Source organism: Schistocerca serialis, chromosome 5, assembly GCF_023864345.2.
Source record: "Schistocerca serialis cubense isolate TAMUIC-IGC-003099 chromosome 5, iqSchSeri2.2, whole genome shotgun sequence".
NCBI classification, from domain to species: domain Eukaryota; kingdom Metazoa; phylum Arthropoda; class Insecta; order Orthoptera; family Acrididae; genus Schistocerca; species Schistocerca serialis.
This window is the reverse complement of record NC_064642.1, coordinates 834,169,920-834,185,214: the sequence shown is the minus strand read 5'-3', so window position 1 is coordinate 834,185,214 and position 15,295 is coordinate 834,169,920.

Sequence of the window (15,295 nt, the reverse complement as noted above, 5' to 3'; positions counted from 1 at the left end):
TCGAGTCGCACTGTGGAGATCGTTTTTATATACATTATTGGCTCCAGCTATGACGACAATATGACGATCATTTTCAGTTTCTACGTTTCTAATGAGTTCTTGGATGCGTGCACCTAGTTTGACATTACTAGTCGCTTGTATATATTGACTGTAACGTAGTATTTTTGCAATTTCACGTCCATGGCTATCAGAAAATATTTTCACTTTGAGTTTGTCTTCACGTTTATTGCGGAAGTTTCTGCTCATGTGCTTGTCACTATATAGAGTCGGCGTGTTGTTACGGTATCGTTACAGTTTTCCGTGGATTCCACATTTATATCCGAATCTAGTGCATGAAAACGGTTTTTTGCAACCACAGGAATTCTAGTCACTGGGTTACACACGACCAACCCTTTTCGGCCTAGTATACATTTGTTGCCTTGTTGTTTCTGCCTTTAGGCCTATATCCACTTCAGAGCACTCGTTTACTGTAGGTAGGACACTGAAACTGCTTTTATTGCCGCGGTTCGTTCCATTCGTTGTATTTATCACCTTTTCGCTTCTTCCTTCCGTGATCATGCTAGTCCTGTGCTCCCAGTTCCGTGTTTTACTTGCTTTGGCGATCGGGATATTACATGCCTTTTTCAGTTCGGCATTTTCATTTTCTAAATGCGCAATGTCCCGTCTTAGTACATCTACAACTAATTGCAGACTTCATACACGTTCATTTAGCTTCACTATTTCACTGTTATAATTTACGTGTGTTCCGTTTTTCACCACACAACTATAACTTTTGTTCACTTTCTCACTATAAACAACTGTACCGGACGCCATGTTTTCAACGTAGATTAGAAAATCAGAGAGCCTATAACACTCCATCTGCACAGTACCTCAGTTTTCCTTTGCAATTTTTCTTGCTCAAGTGCATTATTTCCGTGCATTGCTTCAGTTATACTCCAAAATATGAAACTGTTGTAAAATATTATGTTTTATATTCATATATGTTAACCTATGTGTGACACTTGATCTGTTCTTGTATGTAGCTAAGACTAAAAATAATAGCAAATAAATAAATGAATTGCTAAGTGCATTACCAGTGTCTCTTCAAGTTGTGACCATACAATCTAATTTCTACTGCTTCCCTAATCACAGACAACCAACAGTTGGAATCGTGGACCTGAATCCTCGGTCTGTATGAACGGTCTCATTAAACTGTTCTTGAAAACTGCTGTTTTTAGTGTGTCTGTACTGAAGGTGGCAATATTCAACACAGCAATTGGCAAACAGTCTGTATAGTGTGTTCTTCATAACAGATGCCACACTTAACAAGAGGCTGAGAGTATTTTGACAGATCATGTTTCTTTAATTTTCTTGGTGGGCCATAAGACTGGTCTGATGCCATGGCCAGTTTAGAAGCTACTTATCTTACTCATTGTTGCACCACAGAATGGGAAGTATCCTATGTGTTGGACCACATGGCTCAGTTGAATGGTATCATGTCTTGCTTTCATTGACAGATTTCAACTAATTATACAGGCAGAATATGCACTGAGGTGGGGGGTGGAGATGTGTTAGATTTTGCATGTGTAACAGAAAGATGGGCAGGCATGGGCAAGGGGAGAACTAATATAAATAGGAAATAAAGGTGTGCGGGCGAGGGCTTGGGTCGATGAGATGTTCAAAGCATTAAGAGATTATATCACAACATTAAGATAAGACTGTAGACCACACGTCCTACGGCATAACTGCAATTTTTATAGCACAGAACTATACAAATTAATAGCAACCCCACTTTCATCCTATAATTTGTTAGATGGCCAATACCTATAATACATAATATCTCAATGAGTGAAAACATTATAAACAATCTCATGCTTGGATGAATACGCAAACACACATAACATTTCAGTAATCCTCCATGAAGATAGAAAACAAGCCATTACTTATACAAAAGAGTAAACAATATTCAAACATGGGGAGAAGAAAGAAAGCCTTCACCTGACTGCAAAACCACAGGCCAGACAAGTTTCACAGAGACCATATTACTGTACCCAGCACCTAATGGCTGTCAATAGCAGTCACTGTAAGATGACATCTATATTTACCTGTAAGTGTTGGCATTCACAGTCACCAGTACAAGGAACAGTAAAATGGTGTCTGTCTGACCTGTGGTTCCACAATCAAACGAAAGCACCATTCCCTTCTATCCTTGTTTCATACGCATCCCTGCCCCCCCTCCCCCCGCCCCCCCCCCCTCAGCTTTAGTCTATTTTCTGTTTACTTCTACCATTGATCATGCACGTCACTTTCCATTTAATGATGCACAATCAACTCACCCTTTTGTTCTTCCTCCCCTCATTTGTGCATCCTGCCAGTAATTATTGCAAAAATAAACTGATGTGTTTTTTTAATCATGGTGAATTATTTGTGTTACTTGATGGAATAGATGGTTTCTTGTTAGATACGAAAAACAGTACTGTAATATGAATGCTATTCATGGTGTATTCAAATGCATGTCATTTTCTTATATTTAATGTTGGAGTACATGATCTCTTCTAAGGCCTCTGAACACTATTGCTGCTCTTCATTGCATTACAAGTCAATAAAGATAAATCTGCAAGAGCCCTATGCTCCTCTACAACCCTCCTATCCATTCCAGTACATGATCATCCATGCTTCTTCCTATCCCGACTTACTCATCGATTGTAAATAATATCATGTGGAATGCATACCTATATACAGTTGCGATAATTTAATAAAATGTTTATGCAGTATGAAGATATTTCACTTTCGCCTCATTATGTGTTTTGCAACACCTGATAGATCAACTAGGTTCCCCTTCCATATTTTAAGTTTGCAGTGCTAGAGATTGCTGGCTGTCATTTATATAAGTTGAAATTATTTTGTACTCCTCCCATAGTGTCCGTCTTGTCCACCTTCCCTTCCCTTCCCAACCCATCATCTCTTGCTCATACCACATGTATTGATGATGAGCATTTGTTTGAATGTAATCTTTTGCACCTTTATGATTTTTAGTTTTCATAAAGGAAAACACCTTTACCATGGTTTATAGCTGCTTTATGATATTGTGGTTGATTTTGTTAACAACTGTCCATCAAAATTTGACACAAGATCCCAGCCCTCCCATATCATGCTATCTAGTGGTATGTTATGATAGCTAATTTTGTAATGGCATAGCACTGTCAATTGAGCATCAGTGTTACAATAGATAATACTTGACATGATATTCGGAAATAAGGTTTTCCTGTGGTGTGTAAACTTGTTTGTTTGTGAACCCATATTTTTGCTCTTAATTATGTCATACATAGTTCGTGCATGTATAGCAACTGTGATGTTTGATTACAGATATCCTGAAGATTGGCATTGCCTAAAACGCACTAATAAGAAAATTTCAATTACAAATCGACTCTTATTGATTGGCGACTCCTCCTAAGTAAATCGACTCTTGTTACTAGCGACTTAAAATGGTAATAGGAACATGCTAAATTACTCATATAATCATTGTGGGCATCTTGCATGACTTCAATTTGAAAATTAACCAAACATGGCCTAGAAACTGCTATAACTCATCAGTATAATTAAATATCTTGCATCTCAAAAGATTTGCTGTGTTCCAGCTACAATATTTAGCTGTCATTTCCCTGTTATTGCTTGTTTAACATTTAGTCAAGTATCTATACCAATTCTGATGACTAAAATTTTACATTCCACTTCATTTCCTTGTGCGTTCATTAAGAAAAAGAAATAATTAAAAATACTCACGTCTCAGAAATAATGGTACTTCAGTGTTGGAAAACTCATCTTTATTTGTTCTGTTTCATGATCCTGCCAGTGTTTCAGTTTTTACCTTTTTTGTATTGACACATTTTACTGTTTTTTGCCATCTGTAGTGTATTTAATAATATATAGCACATGATTCATACAAGCTACTGAAGTACTAAGAAGAGTTTAGTCACAGCACTCCTAGAAATTCTACGCGGAATGAGTTAATACTGTTGTTAAGATCACTTTACAGAGAACTCTCAAAACAATGAATTAAACTCTCATGTTGCAGTTTATCACTGTATTTGGTGAGTTGCAAGGACTTTTATAAGATTCTGCATCCAGAACATTTTTATTGAAAATGTATGGACAATATTATACCAGTGTTTATTTAGGCAAATATGTTATTGACTTAACCTGAAAGTTGAGTGGTTTCTAGAATACATGAGATTTGAAAATGTATTCCAATTATTAGACAAAATTTATTTCCTGTATTTGGTTTTCAAGTGCATCTTTACTTCAGTTATACTTTCTTTTTACTTTCATTTGGTTCTTTTATTTCACTGCCCCAATTCCCTTTCTTGTATTTCATTGTTTTGACAAAGGCCTGCCAAATCGTCAAGCCTAACCTATTTAACCTGTAACTAGTGGGGTCTTGTGGACTGCAGGGAATTTTGTTTTCTGTTTGTAACACTGTGGCACTGCAATCTCAGAACCTTTCAGTCCAGCTGTTCTGAACTGTCAAACAGCAGGGAAGTTTGTGACTACACCAATTTTTGTTCTAGTTGTGATGAGACTGACACCATCCTACTGCTTAAGAGGTTTCTCTCCTAGACTGAAGTAGTGTTACATTCTCATAATGAAATGAAAGTAAGTGAACAGATATGTTAATGTTGAGTTGTTAAATGAATTTACGAGGACCAGGAAGCTTGCTGTTGATTATGTTTCTACGTAAAATGTGTGTTGTATGTGCGTGTCCATGTAGCATGAAACTGGTTACAGATGTTGCACTCTCACATCACCAACATTATAAAATAGACAACCTACAGTAGTTTTTGAAAATGGTTTAATCATTTAGAAATGTGACAGTAGATAACTGGTTCTCTTTAATAATAATAATAATAATAATAATAAGAAGAAGAAGAAGAAGAAGAAGAAGAAGAATAGTAACAGTAATTATAATAATGACAAGAACTTTATTCATCATCATACATCACAAGGATCATTTTGTAAATTCGTCAGTTCATAACAAATGGGTGCACATATGGACATTTTTTACAGCAAACTGTGATACAACAAGGCACAAGTCTACAAGTAATTTATTTGTAGGTGAGACTTGATTTGATGGAAGAGAGTATTTCACCTTAGCAGCTAAGATCTGTATCAACAATATAAGGAGAAGATAGATTACTAGTTACTATAAATATGACACACACACACACAAACACAAACACACACACACACACACACACACACACTCACTCACTCACTCACTCACTCACTCTCTCTCTCTCTCTCTCTCTCTCTCTCTCTCTCTCTCTCTCTCGTGTGCGCGCACGCGCGCGTGTGTGTGTGTGTGTGTGTTTTCATTTTCTGAATAAGGCTTTGGCAGAAGGGTAATGTTTAGTGTCTTTTTCTTGTGCCTGTCTGCAACTCGTATGAAGTTATTCTAGGAACACTCACAACATATTGCCTTGAGCAATTGGTTAGAAAACCAACTCGACATGGGAACATATTAGATCTCTTGGTGACAAACAGACCTGATCTTTTTGAGGAAGTTAATCTAGAAGAAGGTATTAGCAACCATAATGTCATTGTGACTTCTATATCAGTGGAAGTTGCAAAAAACAGCGTTCAGTTTTCTTGTTTGGGAAAGCAAATGCAAGTGTCATTAATGAATATCTTCATAGTCAGCTCCAAGCATTCACCATGGGACACAAAAATGTTGAGCATCTTTGGTTGGAAATTAAAAGTATTGTCCACCACGTGCTAGAAAAATAAGTGCCTAGCAAAAATGTAGGGTAGGGAATGGATCCATCTTGGTTCAACAAACATATTAGGAAGTTGCTGAGAAAGCAGAGAATTTTGCACAGTCATTTTAAACATAGTCACTGTCCCAGAGACAAACAGAAATTATGCGAAATGAAAGCAGCTGTCAAAAGGGCTATGAGAGAATTTTTAAATAAATTTGAAAGCAATAATTTATCTGCAGACTCTAAAAATAAGCCCAAAAATTTTTGGTCATATGTAAAATCTATGAACACAAACAAATAATTCAATACCTTCTCTTGCTCACAGTATGGGTAATGTAACAGATGATGATAAACAGAAGGCCGAAATTCTAAACCTAGCTTTCAAAAACTTGTTTATGGTTGGTAGAGGACTGGAGCACCATTTCCCCTTTCAATTATCGAACAAATTCAAGGATGACTGACATAGTATTTAGTGTATCTGGGATTGTAAAACAGTTAAGATCCTTAGACACCAGCAAGGCATCTGGCCTAGACGGTATCCCCATAAGATTTTATGTTGACTATGCTACAAATATAGCATCATTCTTATTCATCATCTATCAGAGATCATTGGAATAGCAGAAAGTCCCATGGGACTGGAAGAAGACCAGGTAATAGCAATCTATAAAAAGGGTAGAAAATTGGATGCTCATAATTACCGGCCAATTTCACTGACATCGATCTGTTGTAGAATCATGGAACATATTTTGTGTTCAGACATAAAGACCTATCTTGACTCTGAGAAGCTCATCTGCAGAAACCAGCACGGTTTTAGGAAACAGTGGTCATGTGAGACACAGCTGGCCGTCTTTGTGCATAATATACAACAGGCTCTATATACTGGCTCCCAGGTTGATGCCATATTCATTGACTTTCGAAAGGCGTTCGACTCAGTTCTGCACTGTTGCTTGCTCCAAAAAGTGCATTCTTATGGTCTATCTGATGACATATGCTGTTGGATAGAAAGTTTTCTAACAGACAGAGAGCAGTATGTCATCCTGAATGGGGAGACTTCAATAGAAACAGGCGTAACATCAGATGTGCCCCAAGGCAGCAAAATAGGTCCTCTGCTTTTTGAGATTTACATAAATGATCTGGTTGATGGTATTGACAGTGGCAGTAGACTGTTTGCCAATGATGCTGTAGTCTACAGGAAAGCAGTATCACACAAAAGTTGTGAACAAATCAATGAAAATCTGCAAAAAATAAATGCATGGTATAATGACTGGCAGTTATCTCTCAATATTAGTAAGTGTAACCTACTGCATATAACAAAGCGAAAATCCCCAATAATGTACGAGTACAAAATAAATGCCCAGTTTTTGGAAATGGTAACATCCGCCAAGTATCCGCGTGTGACTATTCGAAATGATCTCAAATTGAACGATCAGATTACACAAGTAACGGTTAAGACGAACACCATATCGTGGTTTATTGGTAGAATCCTGAAGCAATGCAATCCTGCAACAAAGGAAACTGCTAACAATACTTTATTTCTTGCTGTCTTGAAGTTTTGGTTTTCTTTGTGGGACCCTTACCAGTTGGGCCTGATTCAAGAGATTGAGAAGGTCCAAAGAAGATCGGCAAGATTTGTGACTGGTACATTGAGCCATTGTGAGAGCATTACAAATCTCATAGAATGTTTGAAGTGGGACACACTTGCAGACAGACGACGTGCTAAACAGAAGGGGCTGCTCACTAAATTCCAAAATCCGATCTTCATCGAGGATGTAGAGCATATAGCATATATTATTACCACCAACTTTCAAATCACGCAATGATCATCATTGAAGATGAGCGAAATTAGAGCTCATACTGAGGCATTCAGAGAGTCATTTTTCCCTTGTGTGATCAGCGAGTGGAACAGATCGGGGGGAGGGGGGGGGGTTGAATATGACTTTGGTGTGAATAGTGCCCTCTGCCACACACCGCTTGGTGGCTAGCGAAGTATATATGTAGATGTAGAACTCAATATGTCATCTTTATAGTGAGCAGCAATCTATCTTTTCCTTATACTGCTGATATTCCAACCTGGAATTTCCATTGTTTGATTTCAACTAAGATCTATTTTAGATTAGTTATTTAAGAAATAACTTAAAACTAAAAGTGGATGAAATCGAGTTTATATTAAATGATGATAAACGTTCATAATGAAGCTGCTATGAAATTGCCTTTATTCTGTGCAAAACAGAGATACTCATCTAGTGGCTAATGTGGGTGGATGATCAATATTCTTTCTAGTTTGACTTTAAAGTTTGCAGTGAGGAGTGATCTGACTGAATTCTGTAATGAATTGTCAAGCCTCAGTCCTGCATATAGCAGGTTTCTCTGGCAAAGTGCAATTTGGTGGCTTATGAGATGAAACTGATCTATGTTTCTGGTATTGTGTTTGTTCAGGTCAGAGTTTACATTTAGATTAAGTGCTCAGGGCAACATAATCCTTCTAAAAGTATATGCAGATCAGTCAGAACATTATGATCACCCACCCACTATCAATACAAACCCATCCAAGCGATAGCAGCATCACCTAGTAAGGAATGACTGCTAGTCAGACAAACGCATGGTGCACTATAGTATCAGTGAACATTGAGACGTAACAGTCCATCGAAACCCATTTAAAACACGTATTTTTCGATCCAAGTTGAAGTAAACAGGAATCACTGATGTAAAAAAAAGATAGTGATATAGATACATCTATACTTATAAAATTGCTACAATGAAACTAGTTACTAAATTATAATTGTATTGAAGTATATAAGTCCTGTAATTGGTAGGAATATTTAGGATTAACGTAATTAGGTGAAATCTGGAACAAATGATTGAGTACAATGGTCAAAGTCATTTCTTTGAAACTGAGATGGGTTTGTGTTAAAACAGTATCTAAACTGAAGTCTGTGGTATTTAAACAAAAACCAACTGAGAGAGTAAAAATTGATTAGAAAATTAAAATGTAATTAGCAAAAATGTTATAAGTGGTGCGTAAACATAGGCAGTTCTGTAGGTGTTTTGTAAATAATTAAAAAAAAGACTCATTTTTCCCACATTCAGTGGGAGACTTTAAAACATATACATTGGTAGGAACATTTTCTGAACCATGTATCTTTTGCATTTTATAAAAACAGTAGAAGTATTGGTGATATCTCATATTTTGAGTATTTACACACTCCCAAAATGTTAAATGCTTGAACATTAATATGTATATATGTATTTGCTATGTAAGAGCACATGCAACTGTTGAAATATGTCATTAATTTTGAGGCAACAGTTTTAATTGTAATTTTATTAAAAAACCCTTTATAACAGTACTGAGGAATGTTCAGATTTATATATAAGACTCAAATCAAGCCATGTTGGCATTGGTCAGCATTGTCTTATTAGATTTCGTGCAAGAAGCAGGTAAGTGCTTAAGTAAGATGTACGTCACTGTTGTAAGCAAGCCAGTATTTTTTAGTTTTGTCAAAGTAACATAATAATTATGACATCATATACAATAAAGGTTCTGAAACATAATGTTTGTATTGGTCATTGTTGGTGTAAAAACCAAGTTACAGTGAACATGAAGGAACTCGGTGATTGTGGCAGCAGCTGATAAAAAGCAGTTGGATGAGTATACCCTACATAATTATAAGAATTTTTAATAACAATTTCACATGTGGTGAATGGAGCTGGGATATGTCACGATTCTGTAAATTAATCTTACATTTTGTTTCAGAAAAAGTTTGTAATTCTATATTGTATTTGAGGGTTGCGCAAGGGAAATGACGAGATGGTAATCAGCAGCACTACAATACGAAGAACGTAATGATAAACGCCAATAACGACGTAAACTGAAATAATACAAAAGCATAGAAGAAGAAAAGTACTGTAAATACAAATTTTATTTGAATTTTTTGTTACTTGTTTGAAAATTTTTCGCTAGCTTTGTTAATATGGAAGACAACAGGAAGGTTGAAGTAAATAATCAGAATGGTGCAAATGTTAGTGGGGAGGAAATAAATGATAAAAAGTATTTGCTCATCAATCCATGATGAAGGTAATGTAGTTAATCGAAACAATGGAATTAGGGAGAAAAGTGACCACAATAATGTAAGTGAATGTCCACCTTTTCATGGATCTGAGTCATGTGCGTCTGTTTTGGATAGATTAGTTCAACTAATGGACGAACAGAAAAAGTTGATTGATGAACATAAAATTTCTCTTGATCAATAACTTGACTCTATTGAAAAAAATTAATTGGACATGGGAACCAAATGCTTGAAACAAAAGATAGCTTAGAAAAATGTTGGGTACAAGTAGACAAAAATACCAAAAATGTTTCAGTTATAGAGGGGGAAATTTCTACTTTAAAACAAGAACAGCAGAATTTTGAAGAAAGGTTAGATTCTGTATAAAGAAAAGATGATAGTTTCGAAAACTTTGCAACCTCAGAATTTCAACATTTAAAAAAGTTTAACAAAGATGCAGTGGAAAAATTTACTGAGACAGATAAAAGTATACAAAACTTTAGCAAAATTGCGAATGATAATTTTACAGAACTAAAAGAAGACATAGGTACATGTTTAGGGCAAATTTCAATTGAAAAGTTCAGGAAATTGAGGACACCATTATTATAAAATCTTTCAGCAACTACAGTCAATTTTGGAATAATATCAATATCAAAAACTTTTCAGGGGAAGGGACTATAAATCTTGTTGACTTTATGTTTTAAATTAAAGACAATTTTGAAAGTAGCATGGGTGACAATTTAAAAATGAAATTCATTAAAAAAATCTTGGATGGTGAGGATCTCTCATGGGCTAACCAGACAATCAAACCTAACATGACTTTTGGTGAAATTGGACATGCTTTTATGAATAAATTTTGGTCAGAAACTAGACAAGCCAGAATCAAATCAGAGTTCTTGAATGGTCTAAATTTCAAGCAAGGTAGCGGTTGAATGAAAACATTTTGTGAACAGCAGTTAAAAACATTAGTGCATTTAGATAAGCTATTAGATGAGATGATTCAAATTGATGCTTTGAAAAGATGTTTGCCACAAAGAGTACAGTGGGCCTGATGACACTATTGAAGAATTTTTGTGATATGTTGACAAATTAGACTTAGCCTGGGAAAGAAATGAAAGGTATATTGACAGGCTAGATGACAGTAGAAATAGAAACAAGAGAGCTTTCAATGATCATTTTGAACGTAGGGATAGGAGGGGAGTTTATAGAAATGAAAATTATATGGGAGATTTTAGAAATGAAAATTATAGGGGAACAGTAGATTCAGAAATGATGACAGAAGAAATGGGGAAAGAAATGATAGGCAGAGACCAGAGAAAAGAAATTTTGAACCAAGAAATAGGCAGTGGGGACAAAGCCAAGAAAATGATGGTAACAATTTTGATAACAGAAGGAATGGTCCGGGAAACTAAGGCCTGCCTCTTTCAGAGCCTGGCGGAGTGAGGCAAATAGAGTCATGCACACTGTGGTGTTTTCAGAAAGGGAAGGGGTAGAGCAAATAGAATGTACCAAAACTATGTATCCAGAAGACAGGCTGAAGTGAAGAGAATGAATTTTGAGATGGAATTTTGGGAGAATTTTTTATTTGAGAACAAATATGAACAAAAAAGGAAAAGAAAATCTGAATTTAAAATAGAAGAAAACATTTTGACAAATTTCTTTGATAGTAGTAATGTAATAGTAGATACTGATAGTGATAAGAACAGATCTGGTGAGTATGGTTTAGTGAAGACGTTGAGTGATTGTGAAATGAGTGAAAGAACTGATACCTTGTGTTGTTTGTATGGAAGCTGATGATCATGTACTTAGAAATGAAAGCGAAGATGACAGTGTTATTACCAGATAAAATTTCTGTAAGCAATAAGCAGGAAAAAGATGATGATGCAACAGAACAGAAGGATCATAGTGTTGAAGTTGTTGGTGTATTTGAAGAAGAGTGTGAAGATAGAAATGAATTTAGTGTTGAGAGCAATATTAAGAGTGCTAATGTTTCTGATGATAAGGTTGATGATACTGTATTGTTCACAGAATTGGATGGAATGGTATATGCAGAAGTTAAGGTTGATGATTGTATGCTGAATGATTGTGGAAACTCTGATGTAAGCTTGAGTGATGATTTTGAAACAAGTAAAAAAGTATGTGACAGTTTAATTTTGACAGTAGATGTTAGTGATATTGTGTCCGAATGTATTAATAAAAATGAGAGCGAAAATTTGATCAGTGATAAAATAGTGAAAGTAGTTAGTGACTATGATAACAAATGTAACCATAGTGACCAAAGGTTTAAAATCATAAATGAAATTTGTCAAAATGTGTATTTAGGGAAGGAAAGTTGTTTTGAAAATCTAAAACAGTCATCTAATTGAAAAATAATCAGTGGATGTGTAGAAACAGTAGAAGAAAGCCATGATTGTGATAAAGGGGTGAATTTTCAGGATATAGAGGAGGATCTGTTATTTGAAAATGGAGTCAATGAAATTAGCAAATAACTTGGAAGTCTATATATTGTACACAGATTTCTGATTGGGTAGGAAGCTAACTTCTGGACACAGGTAGCCCAATTACAGGATTATCAAAGAAGCTAAGAGATAGGATTAAAAATAATGAGAATTTCAGAGAATTTCCAGTAACAGGGGTAAAGGTAAAAGGTGCAACAGGAAAAAGTAGTAAATTGATTACCAGACAAGTCTTACTACAATTTAAAATTAATGATGTGCAATTTGTACAAGGATGTTTAGTGACTGATCATTTGAATGAAAACTTGATATTGGGTATGAACTGGATAGTTAAGGCAAAAGTAAATTTTATCTGGGCTGACATGAAAATAACATTTGTTGAACCAAAGAGTGGAATTCATGGGGAAACTAGTATTGTAATGGAACATCATGGCCAAAGTAATCTGATTAGCAGGGTGCAAGACACTAATGGTGATAGTTATTGTGAGGAAGGGGAAGAATTTTGTATTAATGATAACAGTATTGGCTCCTACAGCGAACTGGTAGCTAAAAAAGTGTCTGAAACTGAAAGCCTTAATGTAGAGAACAGAAGAGAACTTGAGGATTTGTTGTGGAATTATAATGACATATTTGATGTAAAACCTGTATCAATGTAAACTGAAATTAAAAGTGTATGATCCATTCTTCATTAACCCATATGCTATTCCCGTCTATAAAAGAAAAGAAGTGGAGAGCTTCTGAAAATTCAAAGGTGGAAAATAATAGAAAGAAGTTGTAGTTCATACAATAACTCATTAGTAGTGGCTTCAAAACAAGATGGGGGTATCTGATTAGTTCTTGATTCAAGACATCTAAATAGATACTTAGAGAGAGAAACTGACCATCCTGAAAGCATAGATGAACTGCTTAACAAGTTTGGAAATGTAAGGTATATGACTAGCCTTGACTTAATTTCTGGTTTTCATCAGATTAAACTGGAGAGAGATTGTAGTAAGTACACTGCATTTTTGTTTAATGGAAAAAGTTTTCAGTACTGTGTTGTACCTTTTGCTTTAAATGTATCTGTAGCAGAATTCATTAGGGGATTAGACTTTGTTTTAGGTAAAGAACTCTTGCAAAAATTAATCATATATGTGGATGACATTTTCGTATCAAGCAAGGCCTGGGAAGAGCATATATAAATTTTAAAGGAAATTGGAAAGAAAATGAGACAGGGGGGTATGACACTAAAATTAGAAAAATGTAAATTTGCAATGAAACAATTAAAATTTTTTGGCCATTGCATAAGTGAAAAAGGGATTTTTCCTGATGGAGAAGAGATTGAGGCCATCGCAAAATTTATAAACCTAGGAATAAAAAAGATTTGAAGTCATATTTTGGATTAGAACTTTTATCGTAAATATGTGGAAACACAAGCACTTAATGCACTATGTTTAAATAACCTGTTAAGAAAAATTGCAGTGTGGGCTTGGTCTGATGAATGTCAATTAGATTTTGAGGAAATTAAGAAAGAGTTGATAGAAAGTGAAATCCTTTATAGGCCTGACGCATCATTACCATTTTGCTTGATGACTGACAGTTGTGATTATGGTTTGGGGGTACATTTGTTCCAAGAAAAGGAAATCAATGGAGAAACAGAACATCATTCTGCAGTGTTTGCAAGTAGAACCTTACAAAAACATGAGAGAAATTATATAAATATGAAAAGGAACTTTTGGCAACAGTAAAAAATTTAAAAATCAATTGTTTGGGCATGAAGTCAAAGTCTATACATATCATAAAGCATTAATTTACATACAAGAATGTACATTGTATCATGGGGGAATTACCAGGTGCTCAATGTTCTTACAGCAGTTTAGATATACAGTTCACTCCGTGAAAGGAAAGAAAAATGTAATTGCTGATGCCCTGTCAAGAATGCCAGTGGGAAATGTAAATGATAATGAAAATGATAGTCAAGGAAAGACTTTTAAAATTATGTACTTTAAAGATGTGAAAGAAGAAAATGAAATTAGGAAAATCTGTAATACATTGAGGAGATACCAAAATGGTGATGATCATTGGAAGCTTGTTAAAAGTTATTTGGGGAAGAAAGGTCATGAGAAGGTACAAATGTACTACCAAGTCTTCAAAGGCATTCTGTTTTATAGACACAATCCAGACAGTGATGTATGGAAAGTCTGCTGGCCAGATTCTCACATCAATACTTTGTTAACATATACATATGAAAGTTTCAGACACTGTGGTGCATTGAAATGTAAAATCCAAGACTGTATATATTTTTACAAATGTCTAAGAGGGTTAGGAATTTACTTACCAGTTGTGATCTATGTCAAAGAACAAAAGTTAGTAACAAAACCAACAAGTGTCTTTTACAAAATGTGATACCTCATAAACAGTTTGATTTAGTGGGAATAGATTTGTAAGGCCAACTTCCGAGAGCTAAAGGAGGGTTTCAGTATATTTTTGTTATTGTAGATTTATTTTCAAAATATGTAAAATTTTATTCTTTAAAGAAAGCAACTAGCAGGAAAATAGCATCCAAATTTGTGAAAGACTACTTCATTAAAGTGGGTATACCAAAAGCAATTTTATCAGACAATGGGAGTCAGTTTACTTCAAAGTTTTGGAAGGAATTTGTAGAAAAATATAATATCAGATATATCCTAATTTCATTTTATTCACCAAAATGTAACCCGACTGAGCATTACATGAGAGAAATTGGAAGATTAAACTTACTGTCATAAAGAACATACAATCTGGTTCAATTATATTTATGATTTTGAAGATATTATGAATAGCCTACAACATACTACCACAAGATACTCTCCTTATGAGATCATGTGTGATCAAAAGTCACCTTACTTAATTAAAGAACTTATAGTTTCCAGCATGTAAAGACATAACAGCAGCTGAAAAAGAGGAAGTAGTTAGAAGAACCATGAATGACTTTTACGAAAAAAGAAAGAAATGGCATGACGAACACACAAAAAACGCAGAATTCAAAGTTGGAGATCTAGTTTTGACAAAAAATTACACCAAATTTAAAGCTCTAAATAAT